The 13,298-nt window shown below is 40.6% G+C and overlaps 1 pseudogene; it reads left to right on the plus strand.

Annotated features, from left to right (window-relative positions):
* Positions 1-545: 545 nt before the first annotated feature.
* On the plus strand, positions 546-11,591 carry LOC101388452 (polypeptide N-acetylgalactosaminyltransferase 1-like; annotated as a pseudogene).
* The last annotated feature ends 1,707 nt before the right edge of the window (positions 11,592-13,298 follow it).

Below are 13,298 nucleotides of genomic sequence, written 5' to 3' on the forward strand. Positions count from 1 at the left end.
CATAACTCAACAGTGGAGAAAAAGTAGATCATAAAATACTGAATTAATCCAAAAATTTCAGGAAAAACAGCAAATGGGACAAATGCGAAACGAAGAGCAAGATGACTGAGTCCCATCCACGTGCGTCTGCAGACCTGTCCTGTGTGTGTCATTTCCACATCACCACAGCGCTCTGCTGTGCTGTCCCAGGTTTATTAGGATGTCTCTCTGACATCACACATGACCCAAAAGGTCTCTCAGCTCCTAGGATTGCCTAGTGGACTCCTGTAATGGAAGCTGTTTGCACCAGGGCCCAATGATAGACCAGCAATGCTCTTTCAAAATGCAATACTTTGCTGCTGCATCAAGTAGATTTTAGATTCCTAATCCCAAATCCCACTGAGTGGCAGTGCCTGACTTCATCTGCAAGTGTCTGGGTTGGGGAACTCCTCCAGATTCCTCTGTGAACTCCTGTTTTGTTCTGGTCCTTGGTCCAATTCTGAGCTATTTCAATGTACAGGAGTCAGCAGGTGCCTATGTTGGTTTATACATCTGTCAATATCCAAATGGCCTACAGGGACCGTGCTTCTTTCTTATTGCTCGTCTGGCAGAGGCAGCGTTTTGTTCCATACATCTGTGGAATGTATCTCGAGATCTTGGATCAAGTTAGTGTTAGAAAATTTCTTGATGAGGCTGGTTCCTGTATTTTAGCTCCTTGATTGACCATCCTCAGCTAATCGTGTGCATCAGTATAGTCCTTGGTTCCCTCCTCAGAGAGAAATTATCCTGATATTACTAATATAATGAATGGTCTTCCTGTTAATACTCATCAGTTCAAAATTGTGCCTAACTGAGTGGTGACAGTATTTGCGAGGGCTCAGACAGCCCTGGGGTGGGGGACGATAAACGTGTATCAGAGTCCTGTCCAAGTGAAGGCAAATTGTGTCTGAACTTCTTCTGAAGTTGGGATGGGAAGGAAAGCATTGGCTAACCTGTAAGAGCAGGCTGGTCACCTTTCTCTTCCTGCTCTTCTCAAGAGCTTTCCTCACGTTTGGCAGAGCAGAGGCTCTGGTGGGACTACTTTATTTGTTCTTCCACAGCACATATTTAATCTTCATTTTGCATACTGTCCAGTGGATGAATTGGTGGGATTACCACTCCTGCTCGTATCATCTCATTTAGCTCCTGCTGTCCTCCTGGTATATGGAATTTCTTAACCTCCACCATAGAGGAAGGTTTGGACAATTCTGGATGTTCCCAGTCTAGGTAATTCTCCTGGGTTCCAGATTGGTATATACAAGTTCTAGGCATTCCACCCCAATGAACCACAGCTAGCCCAGACACTACCTGAGCAACCATCCTCTCCTCCTCCTCCCACCCCGTCAGAACCCTCTTCCTCCTGTTTCCTTCACTCAATGGCCTGGTGTCCCTGAGACCACACCAACAACTCCCGAGTCCTGTCCACACTCCACACGTTTCTCTTCTTGTGCAGCCACAAAGCAGCCCTTCACTGGCTCTCACTGCCTTCCTTCCACGTGTCCTGACTTTGTTTTCCTCCCTCCAACCCTCTCTCAATGCTGTCACTCTATCATTTTTCTAAAATGCAAATTCATCATGATCTCCCCGGCTCCACGGTCTTCAGTAACTGTTCATCATGTGAAGAACGAAATTCAAATGCCTAATCGTAGGATGCCAGTGCTTCATTTTCCAGCCCAGCCTCATCTCCCTCTGCTGCTTCTTTTAAACTGCTGGCTTCAGTTTTCCTAGACCACCTTATGTTCTCTCAACGCCCACGTGCTCACCCACCACTCTCGCTCACACGAGCTGTTACCTCCTGAAACGATCGTCCCCCTCTTGCTTCTTGCAAATCCCTAAAGTGTCACCTCTTATTTCAAACTTCCCCAACTCTGGCAGACTCTGGCAATTCTGTGTTCCCACCGCACTTTCTACACAGGCCATTACGACAGTTGTTTCTGTGTGTACAGGGTCTGACAGCAGGGCTGTATCCCCCTCTCATTTCAGAGTTGAAGTCCTCCCCCAGTTCCTCCCCACACTTAGGGGAAGGAGGTGTGAGGAGGGGGAATAGAATAAACACAAAGGATGCTGTCATGAAATTTAAAGAAACATAAAATGTGCAGTGATTTGCATAGAAATCTAGAGAGGAACTGTTTTCAAGAAGCTTTTGTTATACATTTAATACCACAAAACTCAGAGTAATTGCCTACACTGGTGTGGTTCTATATACTTTACAAAATGATGTCACACCCAACACCTTATTCAATTCATTTGCTGTTGACTTAATTCTGTGATAAAGGCATCACGATGTCCACTTTACCTGCTGAGGAAACAGATGAATACACAAACTCACACAACCAGCCAATGGCAAACCAGTGTAGAATAAGGTTAACAAAATGCCTTTCACCTTGACAGTTACAATGCTCACATCTAAAGAATATTTTCTTTAAATCAGTGGGAGCAGAATCCAGAGGATCAGAAGCAAAGGTAACATTAACAGCTACCATTGGTGGATTATTTTGCCATACAGTAGGTGAAGTGCTTTTATATGCAATCGCTAGCTCACTTAGAAAATGACACAAATAGCACAACATAAACAAATTTGCAGTAAACACATTCACTTTGAACTAGTAAAGGAAAATCCTCCATAGTATTAATGAACCAATGAAAACTTATATCGCAATTTAAATGATTAAAAATAACTATATAAAATATTATTTCAGAAACTGTATAAATTGTACAGTTTGTTACATCTTTTAAAAAGTAGTTTAAAGCACGTATACTCTGCAAAGACAATCTGACCAAAATTTAACTTTAATAGTAGAATATAAGAACTCTGGCTTCTCTGAAGGAAAAGCCATTGGTGTGGGCCTCTGACACACCTAAGTGTCAATTCTTGCTCCCAGTTTCTAGATCTAGGATCCATGATATTATTTCACTTCTCTAAGCTCCATTTCACTACGAAATAATAATGGATAAGAATATCCATTACTGTTGTGGGGTTCTTTATTAAATGCTTGACTTGCAATATCTACTCGGCAAGTGTAGAGGTACAGCAGAGAAAGGACTAAGCCCTGGAGAAGTCAACTCCTGCCTCAATGGACAGTCTCCTTACCGCCCTTTCCTGCCTCCATTCTGTGGGAGTGAATCGCTTCCTAGTGCACTGATAATATTTGTGCAGAAGAGAAAGCATAGCCCCCCGTCTTGTGAAAGCATAACAGAGATCATGTGAGGAAAGTCTTTAAAGGAAGGAAAAGAGGCTCTCGGAGCCTGCGATGAATAAGCGCCATGGGCCATGGGATGAACTGGTTAACTTGGTAGCTGCACCCCATGAGAAAGAAACTCATTGCAGGAGACGGTTTTGTGTTGAAGCAAGGAGTTTGGATTCTTGGCTCCCGACGCCTCATCTCACCAAGACTTTCTTGACTCTCAAGAGCACAAAAGGAGCATAGCCACCGGCCTTCAAAAATTATGAAAATTAGCACAATTGGTATTTCTGTGAGAAGCAGCACACACCGACAACCAGTGATGAGAGGATCCTCTGCTTCCTTGTTAAGAAGAAGGATGAGAGTCAAACCCATATTTTTAACTTTTTAGTCCAAAGTCATTTTAGACTTCAAAAGTGTTTCAAAAATAGTAGGAAAGTTCCCAAATATGCTTCACCCGCCTTCTCCTAATGTTAGCATGTGACATAACCACCAGAGTACAGTGAGGAAAATGGAAATTATCATTCATACAACTAATCTACAGACCTTCTTCAAATTTAATTTTTCCCCTACTAATGACTCTCTCCCTCTGGGAGTCAATCAGGGTTCCACACGGTCTTCACTTGTCATGTCTCCTTAGTCTGCACCAATCTTTAACATTTCCTCAGTCTTTTCTTTTTCATTTTTGTCTTTCACGACTTTGACCCTTTTGAAGAGTACTGGTGAATTATGTTGTTGTCTCTCCATCGATTTGGGTTGGACGGTGATTCCTTAATATTAGATGGAGGTTATTAATTTGGACAAGAGTACCACAGAAGGGATGTTGCTGTCTCCTCCTCTGTGCATTGTGTCAGGGAAGATACAGTGTCATATGTCTTATTACTCATGATGTTTCTCTGACCACTTGGTCACTGTGGTGTCTGCCAGGTGTCTCCACTGTAAACTCACTATTTTCCCCTTTAAGTAGTAAGTATCTTGAGGAGAGATATTTTGAGATTCTGTAAATTGAAAATAAAAATGAAAATTACATACTAGATAAATCATGGGCTAAAGAATGAATCAACGTGGAAGTTCAAAGACTTTGATGATTAAACAATAATGACTACATTATTTATCCAAATAACCGGATTATTGTGGAAGTGGTAGTTTGGGGAAAATTTATAGTTTAACTAATTCTATTTAAACTACGGAAGAAAGGATAAGAATTATGAATCAAATATTTAACTTAATTTGTTAGGAAACAGTAACAAAAGGAGTCCAAGAAAGTAGAAGATAGAACATAATGAAGATAAGAGAGGAAGTTAATTACAGAAAAGAAAGACACAGTAGAGAAGATGAACAAAACCAAGACTTCCTTCTGTGATAAACCTTGTAAAACAGATTAACTTTTGAAGACAAGGATCAAAGTTACAGGTGAAAGTTCCAATAAACGAAAAGAATTTTCTAGAGATATGCTGGAAAATGGAGATAATCCAAGAGTCCTAGGATCAAACTTATGCAAATAAATATGAAAACTTAAAGAAAATGGACATATTCTTAGAAAAACATAACTAACAAAAACTACCTCCAGATGAAGTTGAAAGCCTGAAGAGTTCAAGAAATATTAAAGAAATTGAAGCAATAACTTTTTTTCCTCACAGACCTACAACAACGACAAGAAAAGTAAAATCAGGCCTTGGAGTTTTTACAGATGAGTTCAACCAAATTCTCAAGAAATCGATGCCCACAATCTTATACAAACTTTTCCAGAAAACTGTAAAAGAGAGGACGCTTGCTAATTCATCCTTTGATGCAGTATCTTCTTGATGTCACCATCAGATAAAGACAAGGAAGGAAAAATATAGCCCAATCTCACTTGCCATCACAGGAGCACTATATCAAGGCTGAAGTAGGTTTATCCAGGAATGCAATTCACCCCATTAACAAAACTCCATCAATATAGGAAAAGGCATTAATAAATTCAAACCTTTATCGAATGAAAACTAGGAGGGAAAATCCTTAATTAAATAAAAGTAATCTACCAAAAACCTACAGTAACTCTCTTGCTTATGAAGACTTAGAATTATTCTTTAAAAAATAGAACAGAAAAAGAAGGCTCACGTTATCCAACACTCAATTTGAAGTTCTAGCCAGTGCAAGAAAGCAAGGAAAATAAAGTTATAGGTTTAGAAAGGAAGGAGAAAAAGTCGTTGTTAGAGATATTGTCTCACAAAAAATTCAAAGGAATCTCATAAAACTTATCTAAAACTAAGTGAGTTTAGCAATGTCTAGTGCTATAAAATTAGCATACAAATATTAATATATATCTATTCACTAGTAACAGCTAGAAATACAGCTGAGATGAAAAACATCATTTATAACAAAAAAGATCTAAAGCACATCCACACATAAAAAACAGAGTGCTAGATACACACATGATGGGAATCATGAAATTGTATTGAAAGATATTATAGAAGACCTAAAAATAATTGTTTTCATGGGTAGGAAGTCTCACTATCTTAATAACCACATCAATACTATCCCAATATATCTATGTATCATCAAAAAATTCCAACAAAAATGCGAACAATTTTTTTTAATTAGGCTTGACAAGCTGATTCTGAACTACGCGGAACAATAAAGTGCCACGAATAGTTACGATGCTTCTGAAAAAGAAGAGTAGGATGGAGAACCCTGTCTTACAAGATATTAAAATTTACTATAAAGCTAAAACACTTAAAGCTGAGCACTACTGATTCAGGGCTAGTCAAATTGATCAGCTGATTAGACTATGAAACCAGAAACAGATCTACATGTATAAGCGCAGTACAAGCAGAGGTTGTTATTTCTCACAAATGAGACTGGCTCCCTTCCTCATACCATACTGAAATCAATTTCGAGTTGAAAATTTAACTTGTGAGTAGCAAAATTTGAAAACATTTAGAAGAAAATATATTTCTGATCTTAGATAGGAAATTATTATTTAAATGGAGATGCAAAATGCTAACCATAAAAATAATTGATCAATTTTCCTACTTCATTATTAACAACTTCTAGTCATCAAAAATCTCCTTTAGGGGCCGGCCCTGTGGCATAGCGATTAAGCTCACACGCTCCACTTCGGCGGCCCGAGGTTCACAGGCTCGATCCGGGCCATAGACTGAGGCACTGCTTGTCAAGCCGTGCTGTGGCGGCATCCCGTGTAATGTAGAGGAAGATGGGCACGGATGTTAGCCCAGGGCCAATCTTCCTCAGCAAAAAAGAGGAGGACTGGCAAGAGATGTTAGTTCAGGGCTAATCTTCCTCAAATAAAAAAAAAAAACTTCTTTAGAAGGAAAAGAAGGAAAACAACACACTGAGAGAATGTGACAAAGATTCAGAATACTATATATACATGTGTTTGTGTGCAGAGATATGTGTGTGTGTATTGCACAAATTCATCAGAAAAAAATAAGCAGTGGAAAAACAAGCAGAAGACTTGAATAGGCACTTCATGAAAGAGAAATACTTATGAGCAGTAAGTACAGGAAGATAACCAAACTCATTAGCATTTAGAGGAATGCAATTAAAACCACAATAAGATACTATGTTACACAATTTGATTGGCAAAAATGAAGTTTAACAAATCCAATTATCAGAAAAGATGCAGATCACTGGGAATGCTCATACATTGCCTTGAGAATGTACATTGGTACTGCTATTTAGAAAATAATGTAGCATTAAATTTTCTAATTCAAAATTCTACTCCTACAAATAATCTTAGAAAAATTCTTATATATGTGCACCTGGAGGCCTAGTAATGCAATTTATAGCAGCATACTTTGTAACAGCAAAATAACAAAGAAAAAACACAAAACAAAAACCTAGGGGAAATAAAACAAATTCCCATAAACAGGAGAATGGTTAAATACATTGTGGCATATTATCATAACGGGACACTTGACACATGAGTGAAAATGAATAAGCTTACATTCCATGCAGCATCTATGGCTACTAAAAATATGATTGAGTGAAAGTTACGTCGCAGAAGACTACATAAAGTGTAAGCCCATATTTTGCCCCCAAAATAAGCAAAACTAAGCATAGTATTTAGGCCCTTGTACTACATCTAAAAATATTTTTAATAAAAGAAAGAGAATTAGATACCCTTCAACCAGGATTTTAATTGTTTCTCGAGAGAAACAGAGACAGGATAGGAGAAACACATAGAGAAAATGTTATTGGTAACATTCAGTGGAAGTGAATATAATAGTGAATTCACGGTGTTTGTTGCATTAGTAAGCTTTTCAAAAGAGAGAGAAGATAAAGAAGATGTGGTATATATACACAAGGGAATACTACTCAGCCATAAGAAATGATGAAATCCAGCCATTTGCGACAACAAGGGTGGACATTGAGGATATTATGCAAAGTGAAATAAGTCAGAGGGAGAAGGTCAAATACCGTATGATTTCCTTCATTAAGTAGTAGATAATAACAACAACAAGCAAACACATAGAGACAGAGATTGGATTGGTGGTTACCACAGAGGAATGGGGGGAGGGAGGAGGGCAAAAAGGATAATTAGGCACATGTGTGTGGTGACGGATTGTAATTAGTATTTGGGTGGTGAACATGAGAACATGATATAATCCATGCAGAAATAGAAGTATAATGATGTACACCTGAAATCTATACAATGTTATAAACCAATGTTACTGCAATAAACAAAAAATTAAAAAAAAAAACAAAAGCGAGAGAGAGAAAAGATAAAGAAAGAAGGAAATGAATTCACTTTTGAAGGGCATGGGCAATCTGTAATCCGGGTGAGCCAGCCACAGAGTCCATTTACGGCCTTTGTGCTCTCATAGGCTCTCTCCTACCCCAAACCCTGTGCTGCCCAGCCAAACTATTCCTCCAGCTCCCAGGGAAAAAGAAAAAGAAACGATTTTTAAAAAAAGTAACTCCCTCAATGAGATTCATATTCCCTACACAAATAATCAAAATGCTACAGCTACTGACAGAAGTCTGTACAGCAAAAATGGAGGCGAAATGAAAGTAGCGGTCAGTTTATAAAGGGTAGCAGGAAATCCTGCACCGAGATTAGACTGTGACTAGGGGTCCAGTGTAGGATGCAGCAGGAAGCTAAAGGCCGGTCTTCTAAGAGGGGTATGTAGGAGCCCCAGTGCACAGGCACGGTAGTGATGTGTGATGGGGGCTGGAAGGTATTCTGATGGTTAGACGGTGAAAGGAGAGGGGATTCTGGGAAACACAAGCCGAAGACTTTATCAGATGGACCATTAGCCAACTGATAATTGACCTTGCTTCTTTTCTAATGTGCGCATTAGAAATTATAATGTATGTTATAAAATCCCTTCTAAGACGAGATTTATCTGCGTCCGACAAGTTTTGATATGTATGCATTTTCCCTATCATTCAATTCAAAGTATTTTCTAATTTCTATAGAGAATTTTTTTAACTGTAAGTTATTTAGTAATATGTCTATTACTTTCAAACAGATGGGAGAAAAATAGCTCTTTGCACATAATTTCTTTCTACATTTAAAAACATGTATATGGTTAGTGTACTGTTGAAATTGTCATTTATAATTGCCTTTGAAAAAAGGAGATTTGGCATAATGTCTGGTCTCAACAGAACAAGTTTGATATCTTGGTTGCTCTTGGGTCAACTGGCTTGTAGATCTACCCTCCACACACACACACAGACACACACAGACTTACATACACATGCATTTCTTGCTACATTTTCAACTTTTTAACTTGATTCAACTGATTACACTTAATCTTCAAGATTCATCCTACAAGTATAAACCATATTTTAATCTTAGGGAAACATTCTAATGGATATTTACTTCTGTGTATATCTAAAATATTACGCCTTCACACACATATATATCCAAATACACAGACATTCGTAAAATTACTATGACACCAGCAATTTGGTTAAATGCTTCCCTTTAGTCTCTGTGGAAATATTTTACAATTTTACGGCAGCTTTACCGCCCAAATAGTCACATGAACGGAAGAAGGTGGATGAGAAATGGCCCCACAGGCGACGGAATGTCACATCCTAGACTCCCGACCCTGACCTGCACACCGGCCCTTGTGACAGCCAGCAGGAAAGAACCCCCGTCACACCCTCCTGCAGACGCGGCTCAGGACGGGGTCTGGAGACCGCGGCGCGGGCGCCCGGCTGCGGGGGCTCCGCGCACACGGGGCGTCTCAGCGGAAGCAGAAGCGGCCACTCCGCGGAGAGCAAGTCCCCGCCGCGTGGACGCAGAGGCTGAAGGCGCGTCACGCCGACAGCACGGAGCCCGAGTGCTGCCGACGCACAGACGGACGGACGGACGGGACCCGCGCCCAACGCGGCCCGGGGGGCGCCAGGCCGGGCGCAGAGCGCGGCCCCAGCGGCCTCCCGCCGCCCGCGCGCCCCCGGGAGCGCGTCCAGGAGCCCCGCGCGGGACGGGCCGCGGGCCCGGGGGCGGCGGGGAGGGGCTCGGGCGGCGCCCCCCGGGCCCGCGGGGGGGAGGCGGCCTCGCCGGGGGCGCCCGGGAGCATCCGCCAACCCCCTGCGTCGGAACCTGGAGAAACCTACGAAGCTGGTTTCCGGTGCAAGTGAATTGAAGTAAATTTCAGTGAGGATATCTATGTATGTATGTAAAGTTTTCCATGCCTCTTCATGTGTATATAGGCATATGTGTATAAATATGCAGATCTTCCTTGACTTGATGTGGGACCTGAGGTCACTTTGCTCACCCATCCTGGAGGAAGCCAATTTCTGACACCGGCTGTAGTGGAAGAGAGTAGGAATTTTACTGCAAAGTGCTGAGCAAGGAGAATGGGCAGCTAAGGCTGTAACCCTGAATTCCCAGAAAAGATACAAGCAAGGGTTTTTATTTGGGGTTTTGCGTAGGTACCAGTACTGTGAGTGTACAATGGGGTGGCTGAAGCCTCCCTTAGCCTGGATCAAAGATGACAGGAGAACAGGGTATGTCTCATCGTTGAGGTGATACATCAGGACACTTTTGAGTACATGCCAGGCTGCGATGGGACCTATGGTGTATTCAACTGGAAGCTCAATTCTTGCTGACACCTGTTCCCCACAGAGAAGTAGACTGAAGGAAAGTTGATCAACTCTTCCTGTCAGAACATCATCAATGGCAGGAGGCCTTTTTTCAATGGACAGAGATTACTTTTAAGAAATTGGAATATATCATGCTTGCTATGGGTTGACTTGTGTCCCCCATAAAAGATACATTGGAGTCCTAGCCCCCAGAACCTCAGAATCTGGCCTTCTTTGGAGATAGGGTCTTTATAGAGACAGTCAAGTGAAAATGAGGATGTTAGGCTAGGCCCTGATCCAATATGATTGATGTTCTCACAAAAAGGAGAAAATTTGAACAGAGACGCGGACATAGGGAGAACACCATGCGATGATGGAGTTGTGCTGCCACAAGCCAAGGAACTACCAGAAGCTAGGAGAGAAGCCTGGAATAGATACTTCCCCTACCCCTTCAGAGGGAGCATGACCTGGAACATCTTGATTTCAGACTTCAAGCCTCCAGAACTGTGAGACAATAAATTCCTGTTGTTTAAGCCACTCCATTTGTGATACTTGGTTATGGCAATCCTAGCAAACTAATACAATGTTGGCATGGATATTTGAGGAGGAGAAAACCTAGAAATTTCCTTTAGGATTAAGCACTGTTGACATACTTTGGAAATTACTTGCTTACGTGTTGGATATGTGTTTTGGAAATCTATACTTTATATGTTTCCAGGAGGCTCAAGGCAGATTATCAATAAAAATAACAGATGATTGCAGAGTTTGGAGAGGTGAAGTCAAGAATTTATTCTATCTAATTTCCCCAGGTGTTACAAAGGTGGATTGCGGAAATAGATCAATGAGATTTGGTCTAAGGCACAACCTACAATGCAAACCTTTGTCCTGGTACCTAGAGAATATTTACCCTGATTCTCAAGTTCCATGTCACTGTTTCTCTTTGGGCGAGATACGAAATGTGGAAACATGTCAATGTCTGCACAACACAGCTAGGAAAGAGAACGAAAAGCTTGGAAATTTTAGCTGTCATGGCATGGGATGTAATCAGGTCTTCCCTTATACTGCCAATAAAGCAATTAGAACAGATGACTTTTGCTTGGATGTTTCCAAACTTAACGGCTTGACCACAATGCTCAAATGCCACCACATAAAAGGCAACCAACATTGGGAGTGTGGCCAGTGAAACTAACCCTGTGGCCTGTGAATGCTAATCAGTGCCTGCATACAGCCCCGAAAGAGGATGGCCAGGTGCCCAGGGTAGACATGGCAATGGAAGGCTGCCCAGCAGTGGCTCCTGTGAAATGTCTCTCTTCCAGAAATGTTCTGAGACCAAACTTACAACATAAATGAATGAGGATTGACTGGACTATGTTGGCATACATTTTTGCCACATTCTTAACTAGCAAAATTAAAAAAAAAAGGAAAAGTGCTCTCCTGCTCTGTAGGATGTAAGGTTTTCAGGAATTAAAACAACGCCTTGAGCTTTTCTGCAGCTGTGAGCTAGCCTTCCTGCCCAAGGACGTGAACCTACATGCCAGTGAGACTGCACACTCACGCTCACAAGATTGAAAGAGTCTTTCATCAGGAATCACTGTGAGGAATATTCAGACGGTGGGACAGTCCACAAAATCCGCTCTCTGTTGAGCTGTGCTGCTCATGGTTTGCTTGCACGTCAGTTATTTTTGCTGAGTGTATCATTAGTATTTTCTTCATACTAAATGAAGAGAAAGAACTGGAACCAGTTCTCAAGTTCCACGTCACTATTTCTCTTTGGCAGACATACGAAATGTGGAAACACGTCCATGTATGGATAACAGCTAGAAAAGATAACGAAAAGCTTGGAAATTTTAGCTGTCACGGTATGAGAGGTATTAAGGTCTTTTCCATAGACAATAAAGAAATTAAAACACATGACTTTTGCTTGGATGTTTTAAAACTTAATTACTTGACCATAATACTTAAATGAGTACTGAATCAAAAAGATTCAGTATCATGACAAAAACATTTTCACAACTTAAAAAATATATATATTAAAAGAGTTTAAAGGAAATTAAATTTGAACTATGAAAGTATAATTTGTTATAGGATCAAATTTCTGTATCAATTTTATAAGCCTCAGTCAGGAAAAATAAATGATTCCAGTGACATTCATTTTGTTTTCATTTGTGATATGCGTGGATGCTTTTTTCTCCTTTGAGTGCTGATATTGAGCTGAAGAAAAATGGCTTTTTGCACATGGTTAACTTCTTTCTACATTTAAAAAAATTACACGAGGAGCCAGCCCAGTGGCACAGCGCCTAAGTGCGTTCGCTCCGCTGAAGCAGCCAGAGGGTTTACAGGTTCGGATCCCAGGGGTGCAGGGACACACTGCTTGTCAAGACATGCTATGGTGGTGTCCCATATAAAGTAGAGGAAGATGGGCATGGATGTCAGCCCAGGGCCAGTCTTCCCCAGCAAAAAGAGGAGGATTGGATACAGATGTTAGCTCAGGGCTCATGTTCCTCACAAAAAAAAAAAAAAAAATTACGTGGTTTGTGGACTGTTGAAATTGTCATTTTTAATTGCCTTCTGAAAATAGGAGATTTGACGTAATGTGTGGTCTCAACTGAACAAGTTCAATATCTCGGTTGCTCTTGGGTCAACTGGCTTGTAAATTCCCCTACACACACACACACACACACACACACACACACACACACACATTTCTTGCTACATTTTTAACTTCTTAACTTGATTCCACTGACTATGCTTACTACACAAGATTCATCCTACAAGCTACAGATTTGTTTTTACACCAATAAATCTTTGTTTTTAGTTTATCATTCCACTCAACAAAACGCTTGCAGAAGTGATTTATTATTTGAGTATTTTGAGATAATGTATTTGACGGTTTTTTGGAAAACTTTTCTCACTCCATACTTAGATCGGCTACATTGTTCAGGCATATTTGGATTAGATTGAATTATAATGATTATAATGTTGAGCTGTTGCCTTTTTAAAAAAATAAAATTTGACTGAAAATGTGAAAAAAAAAATGGCCTCTCAAAAGATACGAAA

The sequence above is a fragment of the Ceratotherium simum genome, chromosome 5 (assembly GCF_057802395.1).
Source record: "Ceratotherium simum simum isolate JZ-2026a chromosome 5, ASM5780239v1, whole genome shotgun sequence".
NCBI classification, from domain to species: Eukaryota; Metazoa; Chordata; class Mammalia; order Perissodactyla; family Rhinocerotidae; genus Ceratotherium; species Ceratotherium simum.